Genomic DNA, 19,996 nt, shown 5'->3' with positions numbered 1-19,996 from the left:
TTTCCGGGAACTCGGTCGGATTCTACCATTTTTCGATACTCGCAGGGATTCTACCATTTTCCGGTACTCACAGGGACAGTTTTTCGGGACTCGCACCGATTCTACCATTTCCGGGAACTCGGCCGGATTCTACAATTTTTCGATACTCGCACGGATTCTACCATTTTCCGGTATTCACAAGGACAGTTTTTCGGGACTCGCACCGATTCTACCATTTCCGGGAACTCGGCCGGATTCTACAATTTTTCGATACTCGCACGGATTTTACCATTTTCCGGTATTCACAAGGACAGTTTTTCCGGACTCGCACCGATTCTACCATTTCCGGGAACTCGGCCGGATTCTACCATTTTTCGATACTGGCAGGGATTCTACCATTTTCCGGTACTCACAGGGACAGTTTTTCGGGAAGCGCACCGATTCTACCATTTTCGGGAACTCGGCCGGATTCTACCATTTTTCGATACTCGCAGGGATTCTACCATTTTCCGGTACTCACAGGGACAGTTTTTCGGGACTCGCACCGATTCTACCATTTCCGGGAACTCGGTCGGATTCTACCATTTTTCGATACTCGCAGGGATTCTACCATTTTCCGGTACTCACAGGGACAGTTTTTCGGGACTCGCACCGATTCTACCATTTCCGGGAACTCGGCCGGATTCTACAATTTTTCGATACTCGCACGGATTCTACCATTTTCCGGTATTCACAAGGACAGTTTTTCGGGACTCGCACCGATTCTACCATTTCCGGGAACTCGGCCGGATTCTACAATTTTTCGATACTCGCACGGATTCTACCATTTTCCGGTATTCACAAGGACAGTTTTTCCGGACTCGCACCGATTCTACCATTTCCGGGAACTCGGCCGGATTCTACAATTTTTCGATACTCGCACGGATTTTACCATTTTCCGGTATTCACAAGGACAGTTTTTCCGGACTCGCACCGATTCTACCATTTCCGGGAACTCGGCCGGATTCTACCATTTTTCGATACTGGCAGGGATTCTACCATTTTCCGGTACTCACAGGGACAGTTTTTCGGGAAGCGCACCGATTCTACCATTTTCGGGAACTCGGCCGGATTCTACCATTTTTCGATACTCGCAGGGATTCTACCATTTTCCGGTACTCACAGGGACAGTTTTTCGGGACTCGCACCGATTCTACCATTTCCGGGAACTCGGTCGGATTCTACCATTTTTCGATACTCGCAGGGATTCTACCATTTTCCGGTACTCACAGGGACAGTTTTTCGGGACTCGCACCGATTCTACCATTTCCGGGAACTCGGCCGGATTCTACAATTTTTCGATACTCGCACGGATTCTACCATTTTCCGGTATTCACAAGGACAGTTTTTCGGGACTCGCACCGATTCTACCATTTCCGGGAACTCGGCCGGATTCTACAATTTTTCGATACTCGCACGGATTTTACCATTTTCCGGTATTCACAAGGACAGTTTTTCCGGACTCGCACCGATTCTACCATTTCCGGGAACTCGGCCGGATTCTACCATTTTTCGATACTCGCAGGGATTCTACCATTTTCCGGTACTCACAGGGACAGTTTTTCGGGACTCGCACCGAGTCTACCATTTTCGGGAACTCGGCCGGATTCTACCATTTTTCGATACTCGCAGGGATTCTACCATTTTCCGGTACTCACAGGGCCGGTTTTTCGGGAAGCGCACCGATTCTACCATTTTCGGGAACTCGGCCGGATTCTACCATTTTTCGATACTCGCAGGGATTCTACCATTTTCCGGTACTCACAGGGACAGTTTTTCGGGACTCGCACCGATTCTACCATTTCCGGGAACTCGGTCGGATTCTACCATTTTTCGATACTCGCAGGGATTCTACCATTTTCCGGTACTCCCAGGGACAGTTTTTCGGGACACGCACCGATTCTACCATTTCCGGGAACTCGGTCGGATTCTACCATTTTTCGATACTCGCAGGGATTCTACCATTTTCCGGTACTCACAGGGACAGTTTTTCGGGACTCGCACCGATTCTACCATTTCCGGGAACTCGGCCGGATTCTACAATTTTTCGATACTCGCACGGATTTTACCATTTTCCGGTATTCACAAGGACAGTTTTTCCGGACTCGCACCGATTCTACCATTTCCGGGAACTCGGCCGGATTCTACCATTTTTCGATACTGGCAGGGATTCTACCATTTTCCGGTACTCACAGGGACAGTTTTTCGGGAAGCGCACCGATTCTACCATTTTCGGGAACTCGGCCGGATTCTACCATTTTTCGATACTCGCAGGGATTCTACCATTTTCCGGTACTCACAGGGACAGTTTTTCGGGACTCGCACCGATTCTACCATTTCCGGGAACTCGGTCGGATTCTACCATTTTTCGATACTCGCAGGGATTCTACCATTTTCCGGTACTCACAGGGACAGTTTTTCGGGACTCGCACCGATTCTACCATTTCCGGGAACTCGGCCGGATTCTACAATTTTTCGATACTCGCACGGATTCTACCATTTTCCGGTATTCACAAGGACAGTTTTTCGGGACTCGCACCGATTCTACCATTTCCGGGAACTCGGCCGGATTCTACAATTTTTCGATACTCGCACGGATTTTACCATTTTCCGGTATTCACAAGGACAGTTTTTCCGGACTCGCACCGATTCTACCATTTCCGGGAACTCGGCCGGATTCTACCATTTTTCGATACTGGCAGGGATTCTACCATTTTCCGGTACTCACAGGGACAGTTTTTCGGGAAGCGCACCGATTCTACCATTTTCGGGAACTCGGCCGGATTCTACCATTTTTCGATACTCGCAGGGATTCTACCATTTTCCGGTACTCACAGGGACAGTTTTTCGGGACTCGCACCGATTCTACCATTTCCGGGAACTCGGTCGGATTGTACCATTTTTCGATACTCGCAGGGATTCTACCATTTTCCGGTACTCCCAGGGACAGTTTTTCGGGACACGCACCGATTCTACCATTTCCGGGAACTCGGTCGGAATCTACCATTTTTCGATACTCGCAGGGATTCTACCATTTTCCGGTACTCACAGGGACAGTTTTTCGGGACTCGCACCGATTCTACCATTTCCGGGAACTCGGCCGGATTCTACAATTTTTCGATACTCGCACGGATTCTACCATTTTCCGGTATTCACAAGGACAGTTTTTCGGGACTCGCACCGATTCTACCATTTCCGGGAACTCGGCCGGATTCTACAATTTTTCGATACTCGCACGGATTTTACCATTTTCCGGTATTCACAAGGACAGTTTTTCCGGACTCGCACCGATTCTACCATTTCCGGGAACTCGGCCGGATTCTACCATTTTTCGATACTCGCAGGGATTCTACCATTTTCCGGTACTCACAGGGACAGTTTTTCGGGACTCGCACCGAGTCTACCATTTTCGGGAACTCGGCCGGATTCTACCATTTTTCGATACTCGCAGGGATTCTACCATTTTCCGGTACTCACAGGGCCGGTTTTTCGGGAAGCGCACCGATTCTACCATTTTCGGGAACTCGGCCGGATTCTACCATTTTTCGATACTCGCAGGGATTCTACCATTTTCCGGTACTCACAGGGACAGTTTTTCGGGACTCGCACCGATTCTACCATTTCCGGGAACTCGGTCGGATTCTACCATTTTTCGATACTCGCAGGGATTCTACCATTTTCCGGTACTCCCAGGGACAGTTTTTCGGGACACGCACCGATTCTACCATTTCCGGGAACTCGGTCGTATTCTACCATTTTTCGATACTCGCAGGGATTCTACCATTTTCCGGTACTCACAGGGACAGTTTTTCGGGACTCGCACCGATTCTACCATTTCCGGGAACTCGGCCGGATTCTACCATTTTTCGATACTCGCAGGGATTCTACCATTTTCCGGTACTCACAGGGACAGTTTTTCGGGACTCGCACCGATTCTACCATTTCCGGGAACTCGGTCGGATTCTACCATTTTTCGATACTCGCAGGGATTCTACCATTTTCCGGTACTCCCAGGGACAGTTTTTCGGGACACGCACCGATTCTACCATTTCCGGGAACTCGGTCGGATTCTACCATTTTTCGATACTCGCAGGGATTCTACCATTTTCCGGTACTCACAGGGACAGTTTTTCGGGACTCGCACCGATTCTACCATTTCCGGGAACTCGGCCGGATTCTACAATTTTTCGATACTCGCACGGATTCTACCATTTTCCGGTATTCACAAGGACAGTTTTTCGGGACTCGCACCGATTCTACCATTTCCGGGAACTCGGCCGGATTCTACAATTTTTCGATACTCGCACGGATTTTACCATTTTCCGGTATTCACAAGGACAGTTTTTCCGGACTCGCACCGATTCTACCATTTCCGGGAACTCGGCCGGATTCTACCATTTTTCGATACTGGCAGGGATTCTACCATTTTCCGGTACTCACAGGGACAGTTTTTCGGGAAGCGCACCGATTCTACCATTTTCGGGAACTCGGCCGGATTCTACCATTTTTCGATACTCGCAGGGATTCTACCATTTTCCGGTACTCACAGGGACAGTTTTTCGGGACTCGCACCGATTCTACCATTTCCGGGAACTCGGTCGGATTCTACCATTTTTCGATACTCGCAGGGATTCTACCATTTTCCGGTACTCACAGGGACAGTTTTTCGGGACTCGCACCGATTCTACCATTTCCGGGAACTCGGCCGGATTCTACAATTTTTCGATACTCGCACGGATTCTACCATTTTCCGGTATTCACAAGGACAGTTTTTCGGGACTCGCACCGATTCTACCATTTCCGGGAACTCGGCCGGATTCTACAATTTTTCGATACTCGCACGGATTCTACCATTTTCCGGTATTCACAAGGACAGTTTTTCGGGACTCGCACCGATTCTACCATTTCCGGGAACTCGGCCGGATTCTACAATTTTTCGATACTCGCACGGATTTTACCATTTTCCGGTATTCACAAGGACAGTTTTTCCGGACTCGCACCGATTCTACCATTTCCGGGAACTCGGCCGGATTCTACCATTTTTCGATACTGGCAGGGATTCTACCATTTTCCGGTACTCACAGGGACAGTTTTTCGGGAAGCGCACCGATTCTACCATTTTCGGGAACTCGGCCGGATTCTACCATTTTTCGATACTCGCAGGGATTCTACCATTTTCCGGTACTCACAGGGACAGTTTTTCGGGACTCGCACCGATTCTACCATTTCCGGGAACTCGGTCGGATTCTACCATTTTTCGATACTCGCAGGGATTCTACCATTTTCCGGTACTCACAGGGACAGTTTTTCGGGACTCGCACCGATTCTACCATTTCCGGGAACTCGGCCGGATTCTACAATTTTTCGATACTCGCACGGATTCTACCATTTTCCGGTATTCACAAGGACAGTTTTTCGGGACTCGCACCGATTCTACCATTTCCGGGAACTCGGCCGGATTCTACAATTTTTCGATACTCGCACGGATTTTACCATTTTCCGGTATTCACAAGGACAGTTTTTCCGGACTCGCACCGATTCTACCATTTCCGGGAACTCGGCCGGATTCTACCATTTTTCGATACTGGCAGGGATTCTACCATTTTCCGGTACTCACAGGGACAGTTTTTCGGGAAGCGCACCGATTCTACCATTTTCGGGAACTCGGCCGGATTCTACCATTTTTCGATACTCGCAGGGATTCTACCATTTTCCGGTACTCACAGGGACAGTTTTTCGGGACTCGCACCGATTCTACCATTTCCGGGAACTCGGTCGGATTCTACCATTTTTCGATACTCGCAGGGATTCTACCATTTTCCGGTACTCCCAGGGACAGTTTTTCGGGACACGCACCGATTCTACCATTTCCGGGAACTCGGTCGGATTCTACCATTTTTCGATACTCGCAGGGATTCTACCATTTTCCGGTACTCACAGGGACAGTTTTTCGGGACTCGCACCGATTCTACCATTTCCGGGAACTCGGCCGGATTCTACAATTTTTCGATACTCGCACGGATTCTACCATTTTCCGGTATTCACAAGGACAGTTTTTCGGGACTCGCACCGATTCTACCATTTCCGGGAACTCGGCCGGATTCTACAATTTTTCGATACTCGCACAGGATTCTACCATTTTCCTGTATTCACAAGGACAGTTTTTCCGGACTCGCACCGATTCTACCATTTCCGGGAACTCGGCCGGATTCTACCATTTTTCGATACTGGCAGGGATTCTACCATTTTCCGGTACTCACAGGGACAGTTTTTCGGGACACGCACCGATTCTACCATTTTCGGGAACTCGGCCGGATTCTACCATTTTTCGATACTCGCAGGGATTCGACCATTTTCCGGTATTCACAAGGACAGTTTTTCCGGACTCGCACCGATTCTACCATTTTCGGGAACTCGGCCGGATTCTACCATTTTTCGATACTCGCAGGGATTCTACCATTTTCCGGTACTCACAGGGACAGTTTTTCGGGACTCGCACCGATTCTACCATTTCCGGGAACTCGGTCGGATTCTACCATTTTTCGATACTCGCAGGGATTCTACCATTTTTCGGTACTCACAGGGACAGTTTTTCGGGACTCGCACCGATTCTACCATTTCCGGGAACTCGGCCGGATTCTACAATTTTTCGATACTCGCACGGATTCTACCATTTTCCGGTATTCACAAGGACAGTTTTTCGGGACTCGCACCGATTCTACCATTTCCGGGAACTCGGCCGGATTCTACAATTTTTCGATACTCGCACGGATTTTACCATTTTCCGGTATTCACAAGGACAGTTTTTCCGGACTCGCACCGATTCTACCATTTCCGGGAACTCGGCCGGATTCTACCATTTTTCGATACTGGCAGGGATTCTACCATTTTCCGGTACTCACAGGGACAGTTTTTCGGGAAGCGCACCGATTCTACCATTTTCGGGAACTCGGCCGGATTCTACCATTTTTCGATACTCGCAGGGATTCTACCATTTTCCGGTACTCACAGGGACAGTTTTTCGGGACTCGCACCGATTCTACCATTTCCGGGAACTCGGTCGGATTCTACCATTTTTCGATACTCGCAGGGATTCTACCATTTTCCGGTACTCCCAGGGACAGTTTTTCGGGACACGCACCGATTCTACCATTTCCGGGAACTCGGTCGGATTCTACCATTTTTCGATACTCGCAGGGATTCTACCATTTTCCGGTACTCACAGGGACAGTTTTTCGGGACTCGCACCGATTCTACCATTTCCGGGAACTCGGCCGGATTCTACAATTTTTCGATACTCGCACGGATTCTACCATTTTCCGGTATTCACAAGGACAGTTTTTCGGGACTCGCACCGATTCTACCATTTCCGGGAACTCGGCCGGATTCTACAATTTTTCGATACTCGCACGGATTCTACCATTTTCCTGTATTCACAAGGACAGTTTTTCCGGACTCGCACCGATTCTACCATTTCCGGGAACTCGGCCGGATTCTACCATTTTTCGATACTGGCAGGGATTCTACCATTTTCCGGTACTCACAGGGACAGTTTTTCGGGACACGCACCGATTCTACCATTTTCGGGAACTCGGCCGGATTCTACCATTTTTCGATACTCGCAGGGATTCGACCATTTTCCGGTATTCACAAGGACAGTTTTTCCGGACTCGCACCGATTCTACCATTTCCGGGAACTCGGCCGGATTCTACCATTTTTCGATACTCGCAGGGATTCTACCATTTTCCGGTACTCACAGGGACAGTTTTTCGGGAAGCGCACCGATTCTACCATTTTCGGGAACTCGGCCGGATTCTACCATTTTTCGATACTCGCAGGGATTCTACCATTTTCCGGTACTCACAGGGACAGTTTTTCGGGACTCGCACCGATTCTACCATTTTCGGGAACTCGGTCGGATTCTACCATTTTTCGATACTCGCAGGGATTCTACCATTTTCCGGTACTCCTAGGGACAGTTTTTCGGGACACGCACCGATTCTACCATTTCCGGGAACTCGGTCGGATTCTACCATTTTTCGATACTCGCAGGGATTCTACCATTTTCCGGTACTCACAGGGACAGTTTTTCGGGACTCGCACCGATTCTACCATTTCCGGGAACTCGGCCGGATTCTACAATTTTTCGATACTCGCACGGATTCTACCATTTTCCGGTATTCACAAGGACAGTTTTTCGGGACTCGCACCGATTCTACCATTTCCGGGAACTCGGCCGGATTCTACAATTTTTCGATACTCGCACGGATTCTACCATTTTCCGGTATTCACAAGGACAGTTTTTCCGGACTCGCACCGATTCTACCATTTCCGGGAACTCGGCCGGATTCTACCATTTTTCGATACTGGCAGGGATTCTACCATTTTCCGGTACTCACAGGGACAGTTTTTCGGGAAGCGCACCGATTCTACCATTTTCGGAAACTCGGCCGGATTCTACCATTTTTCGATACTCGCAGGGATTCTACCATTTTCCGGTACTCACAGGGACAGTTTTTCGGGACTCGCACCGATTCTTCCATTTCCGGGAACTCGGTCGGATTCTACCATTTTTCGATACTCGCAGGGATTCTACCATTTTCCGGTACTCCCAGGGACAGTTTTTCGGGACACGCACCGAATCTACCATTTCCGGGAACTCGACCGGATTCTACAATTTTTCGATACTCGCACGGATTCTACCATTTTCCGGTATTCACAAGGACAGTTTTTCGGGACTCGCACCGATTCTACCATTTCCGGGAACTCGGCCGGATTCTACAATTTTTCGATACTCGCACGGATTCTACCATTTTCCTGTATTCACAAGGACAGTTTTTCCGGACTCGCACCGATTCTACCATTTCCGGGAACTCGGCCGGATTCTACCATTTTTCGATACTGGCAGGGATTCTACCATTTTCCGGTACTCAAAGGGACTGTTTTTCGGGACACGCACCGATTCTACCATTTTCGGGAACTCGGCCGGATTCTACCATTTTTCGATACTCGCAGGGATTCTACCATTTTCCGGTACTCACAGGGACAGTTTTTCGGGACTCGCACCGATTCTACCATTTCCGGGAACTCGGCCGGATTCTACAATTTTTCGATACTCGCACGGATTCTACCATTTTCCGGTATTCACAAGGACAGTTTTTCGGGACTCGCACCGATTCTACCATTTCCGGGAACTCGGCCGGATTCTACAATTTTTCGATACTCGCACGGATTCTACCATTTTCCGGTATTCACAAGGACAGTTTTTCCGGACTCGCACCGATTCTACCATTTCCGGGAACTCGGTCGGATTCTACCATTTTTCGATACTGGCAGGGATTCTACCATTTTCCGGTACTCACAGGGACAGTTTTTCGGGAAGCGCACCGATTCTACCATTTTCGGGAACTCGGCCGGATTCTACCATTTTTCGATACTCGCAGGGATTCTACCATTTTCCGGTACTCACAGGGACAGTTTTTCGGGACTCGCACCGATTCTACCATTTCCGGGAACTCGGTCGGATTCTACCATTTTTCGATACTCGCAGGGATTCTACCATTTTCCGGTACTCCCAGGGACAGTTTTTCGGGACACGCACCGATTCTACCATTTCCGGGAACTCGGTCGGATTCTACCATTTTTCGATACTCGCAGGGATTCTACCATTTTCCGGTACTCACAGGGACAGTTTTTCGGGACTCGCACCGATTCTACCATTTCCGGGAACTCGGCCGGATTCTACAATTTTTCGATACTCGCACGGATTCTACCATTTTCCGGTATTCACAAGGACAGTTTTTCGGGACTCGCACCGATTCTACCATTTCCGGGAACTCGGCCGGATTCTACAATTTTTCGATACTCGCACGGATTTTACCATTTTCCGGTATTCACAAGGACAGTTTTTCCGGACTCGCACCGATTCTACCATTTCCGGGAACTCGGTCGGATTCTACCATTTTTCGATACTGGCAGGGATTCTACCATTTTCCGGTACTCACAGGGACAGTTTTTCGGGAAGCGCACCGATTCTACCATTTTCGGGAACTCGGCCGGATTCTACCATTTTTCGATACTCGCAGGGATTCTACCATTTTCCGGTACTCACAGGGACAGTTTTTCGGGACTCGCACCGATTCTACCATTTCCGGGAACTCGGTCGGATTCTACCATTTTTCGATACTCGCAGGGATTCTACCATTTTCCGGTACTCCCAGGGACAGTTTTTCGGGACACGCACCGATTCAACCATTTCCGGGAACTCGGTCGGATTCTACCATTTTTCGATACTCGCAGGGATTCTACCATTTTCCGGTACTCACAGGGACAGTTTTTCGGGACTCGCACCGATTCTACCATTTCCGGGAACTCGGCCGGATTCTACAATTTTTCGATACTCGCACGGATTCTACCATTTTCCGGTATTCACAAGGACAGTTTTTCGGGACTCGCACCGATTCTACCATTTCCGGGAACTCGGCCGGATTCTACAATTTTTCGATACTCGCACGGATTTTACCATTTTCCGGTATTCACAAGGACAGTTTTTCCGGACTCGCACCGATTCTACCATTTCCGGGAACTCGGCCGGATTCTACCATTTTTCGATACTCGCAGGGATTCTACCATTTTCCGGTACTCACAGGGACAGTTTTTCGGGACTCGCACCGAGTCTACCATTTTCGGGAACTCGGCCGGATTCTACCATTTTTCGATACTCGCAGGGATTCTCCCATTTTCCGGTACTCACAGGGCCGGTTTTTCGGGAAGCGCACCGATTCTACCATTTTCGGGAACTCGGCCGGATTCTACCATTTTTCGATACTCGCAGGGATTCTACCATTTTCCGGTACTCACAGGGACAGTTTTTCGGGACTCGCACCGATTCTACCATTTCCGGGAACTCGGTCGGATTCTACCATTTTTCGATACTCGCAGGGATTCTACCATTTTCCGGTACTCCCAGGGACAGTTTTTCGGGACACGCACCGATTCTACCATTTCCGGGAACTCGGTCGTATTCTACCATTTTTCGATACTCGCAGGGATTCTACCATTTTCCGGTACTCACAGGGACAGTTTTTCGGGACTCGCACCGATTCTACCATTTCCGGGAACTCGGCCGGATTCTACAATTTTTCGATACTCGCACGGATTCTACCATTTTCCGGTATTCACAAGGACAGTTTTTCGTGAAGCGAACCGATTCTACCATTTTCGGGAACTCGGCCGGATTCTACCATTTTTCGATACTCGCAGGGATTCTACCATTTTCCGGTACTCACAGGGACAGTTTTTCGGGACTCGCACCGATTCTACCATTTCCGGGAACTCGGTCGGATTCTACCATTTTTCGATACTCGCAGGGATTCTACCATTTTCCGGTACTCCCAGGGACAGTTTTTCGGGACACGCACCGATTCTACCATTTCCGGGAACTCGACCGGATTCTACAATTTTTCGATACTCGCACGGATTCTACCATTTTCCGGTATTCACAAGGACAGTTTTTCGGGACTCGCACCGATTCTACCATTTCCGGGAACTCGGCCGGATTCTACAATTTTTCGATACTCGCACGGATTCTACCATTTTCCTGTATTCACAAGGACAGTTTTTCCGGACTCGCACCGATTCTACCATTTCCGGGAACTCGGCCGGATTCTACCATTTTTCGATACTGGCAGGGATTCTACCATTTTCCGGTACTCAAAGGGACTGTTTTTCGGGACACGCACCGATTCTACCATTTTCGGGAACTCGGCCGGATTCTACCATTTTTCGATACTCGCAGGGATTCTACCATTTTCCGGTACTCACAGGGACAGTTTTTCGGGACTCGCACCGATTCTACCATTTCCGGGAACTCGGCCGGATTCTACAATTTTTCGATACTCGCACGGATTCTACCATTTTCCGGTATTCACAAGGACAGTTTTTCGGGACTCGCACCGATTCTACCATTTCCGGGAACTCGGCCGGATTCTACAATTTTTCGATACTCGCACGGATTCTACCATTTTCCGGTATTCACAAGGACAGTTTTTCCGGACTCGCACCGATTCTACCATTTCCGGGAACTCGGTCGGATTCTACCATTTTTCGATACTGGCAGGGATTCTACCATTTTCCGGTACTCACAGGGACAGTTTTTCGGGAAGCGCACCGATTCTACCATTTTCGGGAACTCGGCCGGATTCTACCATTTTTCGATACTCGCAGGGATTCTACCATTTTCCGGTACTCACAGGGACAGTTTTTCGGGACTCGCACCGATTCTACCATTTCCGGGAACTCGGTCGGATTCTACCATTTTTCGATACTCGCAGGGATTCTACCATTTTCCGGTACTCCCAGGGACAGTTTTTCGGGACACGCACCGATTCTACCATTTCCGGGAACTCGGTCGGATTCTACCATTTTTCGATACTCGCAGGGATTCTACCATTTTCCGGTACTCACAGGGACAGTTTTTCGGGACTCGCACCGATTCTACCATTTCCGGGAACTCGGCCGGATTCTACAATTTTTCGATACTCGCACGGATTCTACCATTTTCCGGTATTCACAAGGACAGTTTTTCGGGACTCGCACCGATTCTACCATTTCCGGGAACTCGGCCGGATTCTACAATTTTTCGATACTCGCACGGATTTTACCATTTTCCGGTATTCACAAGGACAGTTTTTCCGGACTCGCACCGATTCTACCATTTCCGGGAACTCGGCCGGATTCTACCATTTTTCGATACTCGCAGGGATTCTACCATTTTCCGGTACTCACAGGGACAGTTTTTCGGGACTCGCACCGAGTCTACCATTTTCGGGAACTCGGCCGGATTCTACCATTTTTCGATACTCGCAGGGATTCTACCATTTTCCGGTACTCACAGGGCCGGTTTTTCGGGAAGCGCACCGATTCTACCATTTTCGGGAACTCGGCCGGATTCTACCATTTTTCGATACTCGCAGGGATTCTACCATTTTCCGGTACTCACAGGGACAGTTTTTCGGGACTCGCACCGATTCTACCATTTCCGGGAACTCGGTCGGATTCTACCATTTTTCGATACTCGCAGGGATTCTACCATTTTCCGGTACTCCCAGGGACAGTTTTTCGGGACACGCACCGATTCTACCATTTCCGGGAACTCGGTCGTATTCTACCATTTTTCGATACTCGCAGGGATTCTACCATTTTCCGGTACTCACAGGGACAGTTTTTCGGGACTCGCACCGATTCTACCATTTCCGGGAACTCGGCCGGATTCTACAATTTTTCGATACTCGCACGGATTCTACCATTTTCTGGTATTCACAAGGACAGTTTTTCGGGACTCGCACCGATTCTACCATTTCCGGGAACTCGGCCGGATTCTACAATTTTTCGATACTCGCACGGATTCTACCATTTTCCGGTATTCACAAGGACAGTTTTTCCGGACTCGCACCGATTCTACCATTTCCGGGAACTCGGCCGGATTCTACAATTTTTCGATACTCGCACGGATTCTACCATTTTCCGGTATTCACAAGGACAGTTTTTCCGGACTCGCACCGATTCTACCATTTCCGGGAACTCGGTCGGATTCTACCATTTTTCGATACTGGCAGGGATTCTACCATTTTCCGGTACTCACAGGGACAGTTTTTCGGGAAGCGCACCGATTCTACCATTTTCGGGAACTCGGCCGGATTCTACCATTTTTCGATACTCGCAGGGATTCTACCATTTTCCGGTACTCACAGGGACAGTTTTTCGGGACTCGCACCGATTCTACCATTTCCGGGAACTCGGTCGGATTCTACCATTTTTCGATACTCGCAGGGATTCTACCATTTTCCGGTACTCCCAGGGACAGTTTTTCGGGACACGCACCGATTCTACCATTTCCGGGAACTCGGTCGGATTCTACCATTTTTCGATACTCGCAGGGATTCTACCATTTTCCGGTACTCACAGGGACAGTTTTTCGGGACTCGCACCGATTCTACCATTTCCGGGAACTCGGCCGGATTCTACAATTTTTCGATACTCGCACGGATTCTACCATTTTCCGGTATTCACAAGGACAGTTTTTCGGGACTCGCACCGATTCTACCATTTCCGGGAACTCGGCCGGATTCTACAATTTTTCGATACTCGCACGGATTTTACCATTTTCCGGTATTCACAAGGACAGTTTTTCCGGACTCGCACCGATTCTACCATTTCCGGGAACTCGGTCGGATTCTACCATTTTTCGATACTGGCAGGGATTCTACCATTTTCCGGTACTCACAGGGACAGTTTTTCGGGAAGCGCACCGATTCTACCATTTTCGGGAACTCGGCCGGATTCTACCATTTTTCGATACTCGCAGGGATTCTACCATTTTCCGGTACTCACAGGGACAGTTTTTCGGGACTCGCACCGATTCTACCATTTCCGGGAACTCGGTCGGATTCTACCATTTTTCGATACTCGCAGGGATTCTACCATTTTCCGGTACTCCCAGGGACAGTTTTTCGGGACACGCACCGATTCAACCATTTCCGGGAACTCGGTCGGATTCTACCATTTTTCGATACTCGCAGGGATTCTACCATTTTCCGGTACTCACAGGGACAGTTTTTCGGGACTCGCACCGATTCTACCATTTCCGGGAACTCGGCCGGATTCTACAATTTTTCGATACTCGCACGGATTCTACCATTTTCCGGTATTCACAAGGACAGTTTTTCGGGACTCGCACCGATTCTACCATTTCCGGGAACTCGGCCGGATTCTACAATTTTTCGATACTCGCACGGATTTTACCATTTTCCGGTATTCACAAGGACAGTTTTTCCGGACTCGCACCGATTCTACCATTTCCGGGAACTCGGCCGGATTCTACCATTTTTCGATACTCGCAGGGATTCTACCATTTTCCGGTACTCACAGGGACAGTTTTTCGGGACTCGCACCGAGTCTACCATTTTCGGGAACTCGGCCGGATTCTACCATTTTTCGATACTCGCAGGGATTCTCCCATTTTCCGGTACTCACAGGGCCGGTTTTTCGGGAAGCGCACCGATTCTACCATTTTCGGGAACTCGGCCGGATTCTACCATTTTTCGATACTCGCAGGGATTCTACCATTTTCCGGTACTCACAGGGACAGTTTTTCGGGACTCGCACCGATTCTACCATTTCCGGGAACTCGGTCGGATTCTACCATTTTTCGATACTCGCAGGGATTCTACCATTTTCCGGTACTCCCAGGGACAGTTTTTCGGGACACGCACCGATTCTACCATTTCCGGGAACTCGGTCGTATTCTACCATTTTTCGATACTCGCAGGGATTCTACCATTTTCCGGTACTCACAGGGACAGTTTTTCGGGACTCGCACCGATTCTACCATTTCCGGGAACTCGGCCGGATTCTACAATTTTTCGATACTCGCACGGATTCTACCATTTTCCGGTATTCACAAGGACAGTTTTTCGTGAAGCGAACCGATTCTACCATTTTCGGGAACTCGGCCGGATTCTACCATTTTTCGATACTCGCAGGGATTCTACCATTTTCCGGTACTCACAGGGACAGTTTTTCGGGACTCGCACCGATTCTACCATTTCCGGGAACTCGGTCGGATTCTACCATTTTTCGATACTCGCAGGGATTCTACCATTTTCCGGTACTCCCAGGGACAGTTTTTCGGGACACGCACCGATTCTACCATTTCCGGGAACTCGACCGGATTCTACAATTTTTCGATACTCGCACGGATTCTACCATTTTCCGGTATTCACAAGGACAGTTTTTCGGGACTCGCACCGATTCTACCATTTCCGGGAACTCGGCCGGATTCTACAATTTTTCGATACTCGCACGGATTCTACCATTTTCCTGTATTCACAAGGACAGTTTTTCCGGACTCGCACCGATTCTACCATTTCCGGGAACTCGGCCGGATTCTACCATTTTTCGATACTGGCAGGGATTCTACCATTTTCCGGTACTCAAAGGGACTGTTTTTCGGGACACGCACCGATTCTACCATTTTCGGGAACTCGGCCGGATTCTACCATTTTTCGATACTCGCAGGGATTCTACCATTTTCCGGTACTCACAGGGACAGTTTTTCGGGACTCGCACCGATTCTACCATTTCCGGGAACTCGGCCGGATTCTACAATTTTTCGATACTCGCACGGATTCTACCATTTTCCGGTATTCACAAGGACAGTTTTTCGGGACTCGCACCGATTCTACCATTTCCGGGAACTCGGCCGGATTCTACAATTTTTCGATACTCGCACGGATTCTACCATTTTCCGGTATTCACAAGGACAGTTTTTCCGGACTCGCACCGATTCTACCATTTCCGGGAACTCGGTCGGATTCTACCATTTTTCGATACTGGCAGGGATTCTACCATTTTCCGGTACTCACAGGGACAGTTTTTCGGGAAGCGCACCGATTCTACCATTTTCGGGAACTCGGCCGGATTCTACCATTTTTCGATACTCGCAGGGATTCTACCATTTTCCGGTACTCACAGGGACAGTTTTTCGGGACTCGCACCGATTCTACCATTTCCGGGAACTCGGTCGGATTCTACCATTTTTCGATACTCGCAGGGATTCTACCATTTTCCGGTACTCCCAGGGACAGTTTTTCGGGACACGCACCGATTCTACCATTTCCGGGAACTCGGTCGGATTCTACCATTTTTCGATACTCGCAGGGATTCTACCATTTTCCGGTACTCACAGGGACAGTTTTTCGGGACTCGCACCGATTCTACCATTTCCGGGAACTCGGCCGGATTCTACAATTTTTCGATACTCGCACGGATTCTACCATTTTCCGGTATTCACAAGGACAGTTTTTCGGGACTCGCACCGATTCTACCATTTCCGGGAACTCGGCCGGATTCTACAATTTTTCGATACTCGCACGGATTTTACCATTTTCCGGTATTCACAAGGACAGTTTTTCCGGACTCGCACCGATTCTACCATTTCCGGGAACTCGGCCGGATTCTACCATTTTTCGATACTCGCAGGGATTCTACCATTTTCCGGTACTCACAGGGACAGTTTTTCGGGACTCGCACCGAGTCTACCATTTTCGGGAACTCGGCCGGATTCTACCATTTTTCGATACTCGCAGGGATTCTACCATTTTCCGGTACTCACAGGGCCGGTTTTTCGGGAAGCGCACCGATTCTACCATTTTCGGGAACTCGGCCGGATTCTACCATTTTTCGATACTCGCAGGGATTCTACCATTTTCCGGTACTCACAGGGACAGTTTTTCGGGACTCGCACCGATTCTACCATTTCCGGGAACTCGGTCGGATTCTACCATTTTTCGATACTCGCAGGGATTCTACCATTTTCCGGTACTCCCAGGGACAGTTTTTCGGGACACGCACCGATTCTACCATTTCCGGGAACTCGGTCGTATTCTACCATTTTTCGATACTCGCAGGGATTCTACCATTTTCCGGTACTCACAGGGACAGTTTTTCGGGACTCGCACCGATTCTACCATTTCCGGGAACTCGGCCGGATTCTACAATTTTTCGATACTCGCACGGATTCTACCATTTTCTGGTATTCACAAGGACAGTTTTTCGGGACTCGCACCGATTCTACCATTTCCGGGAACTCGGCCGGATTCTACAATTTTTCGATACTCGCACGGATTCTACCATTTTCCGGTATTCACAAGGACAGTTTTTCCGGACTCGCACCGATTCTACCATTTCCAGGAACTCGGCCGGATTCTACCATTTTTCGATACTGGCAGGGATTCTACCATTTTCCGGTACTCACAGGGACAGTTTTTCGGGAAGCGCACCGATTCTACCATTTTCTGGAACTCGGCCGGATTCTACCATTTTTCGATACTCGCAGGGATTCTACCATTTTCCGGTACTCACAGGGACAGTTTTTCGGGACTCGCACCGATTCTACCATTTCCGGGAACTCGGTCGGATTCTACCATTTTTCGATACTCGCAGGGATTCTACCATTTTCCGGTACTCCCAGGGACAGTTTTTCGGGACACGCACCGATTCTACCATTTCCGGGAACTCGGTCGGATTCTACCATTTTTCGATACTCGCAGGGATTCTACCATTTTCCGGTACTCACAGGGACAGTTTTTCGGGACTCGCACCGATTCTACCATTTCCGGGAACTCGGCCGGATTCTACAATTTTTCGATACTCGCACGGATTCTACCATTTTCCGGTATTCACAAGGACAGTTTTTCGGGACTCGCACCGATTCTACCATTTCCGGGAACTCGGCCGGATTCTACAATTTTTCGATACTCGCACGGATTTTACCATTTTCGGTATTCACAAGGACAGTTTTTCCGGACTCGCACCGATTCTACCATTTCCGGGAACTCGGCCGGATTCTACCATTTTTCGATACTGGCAGGGATTCTACCATTTTCCGGTACTCACAGGGACAGTTTTTCGGGAAGCGCACCGATTCTACCATTTTCGGGAACTCGGCCGGATTCTACCATTTTTCGATACTCGCAGGGATTCTACCATTTTCCGGTACTCACAGGGACAGTTTTTCGGGACTCGCACCGATTCTACCATTTCCGGGAACTCGGTCGGATTCTACCATTTTTCGATACTCGCAGGGATTCTACCATTTTCCGGTACTCACAGGGACAGTTTTTCGGGACTCGCACCGATTCTACCATTTCCGGGAACTCGGCCGGATTCTACAATTTTTCGATACTCGCACGGATTCTACCATTTTCCGGTATTCACAAGGACAGTTTTTCGGGACTCGCACCGATTCTACCATTTCCGGGAACTCGGCCGGATTCTACAATTTTTCGATACTCGCACGGATTTTACCATTTTCCGGTATTCACAAGGACAGTTTTTCCGGACTCGCACCGATTCTACCATTTCCGGGAACTCGGCCGGAGTCTACCATTTTTCGATACTCGCAGGGATTCTACCATTTTCCGGTACTCACAGGGACAGTTTTTCGGGACTCGCACCGAGTCTACCATTTTCGGGAACTCGGCCGGATTCTACCATTTTTCGATACTGGCAGGGATTCTACCATTTTCCGGTACTCACAGGGCCGGTTTTTCGGGAAGCGCACCGATTCTACCATTTTCGGGAACTCGGCCGGATTCTACCATTTTTCGATACTCGCAGGGATTCTACCATTTTCCGGTACTCACAGGGACAGTTTTTCGGGACTCGCACCGATTCTACCATTTCCGGGAACTCGGTCGGATTCTACCATTTTTCGATACTCGCAGGGATTCTACCATTTTCCGGTACTCCCAGGGACAGTTTTTCGGGACACGCACCGATTCTACCATTTCCGGGAACTCGGTCGGATTCTACCATTTTTCGATACTCGCAGGGATTCTACCATTTTCCGGTACTCACAGGGACAGTTTTTCGGGACTCGCACCGATTCTACCATTTCCGGGAACTCGGCCGGATTCTACAATTTTTCGATACTCGCACGGATTCTACCATTTTCCGGTATTCACAAGGACAGTTTTTCGGGACTCGCACCGATTCTACCATTTCCGGGAACTCGGCCGGATTCTACAATTTTTCGATACTCGCACGGATTTTACCATTTTCCGGTATTCACAAGGACAGTTTTTCCGGACTCGCACCGATTCTACCATTTCCGGGAACTCGGCCGGATTCTACCATTTTTCGATACTCGCAGGGATTCTACCATTTTCCGGTACTCACAGGGACAGTTTTTCGGGACTCGCACCGAGTCTACCATTTTCGGGAACTCGGCCGGATTCTACCATTTTTCGATACTCGCAGGGATTCTACCATTTTCCGGTACTCACAGGGCCGGTTTTTCGGGAAGCGCACCGATTCTACCATTTTCGGGAACTCGGCCGGATTCTACCATTTTTCGATACTCGCAGGGATTCTACCATTTTCCGGTACTCACAGGGACAGTTTTTCGGGACTCGC

The sequence above is a fragment of the Vitis vinifera genome, chromosome 16 (genome assembly GCF_030704535.1).
Source record: "Vitis vinifera cultivar Pinot Noir 40024 chromosome 16, ASM3070453v1".
In the NCBI taxonomy this organism is placed as follows: domain Eukaryota; kingdom Viridiplantae; phylum Streptophyta; class Magnoliopsida; order Vitales; family Vitaceae; genus Vitis; species Vitis vinifera.
This window is presented reverse-complemented; position numbering follows the sequence as displayed.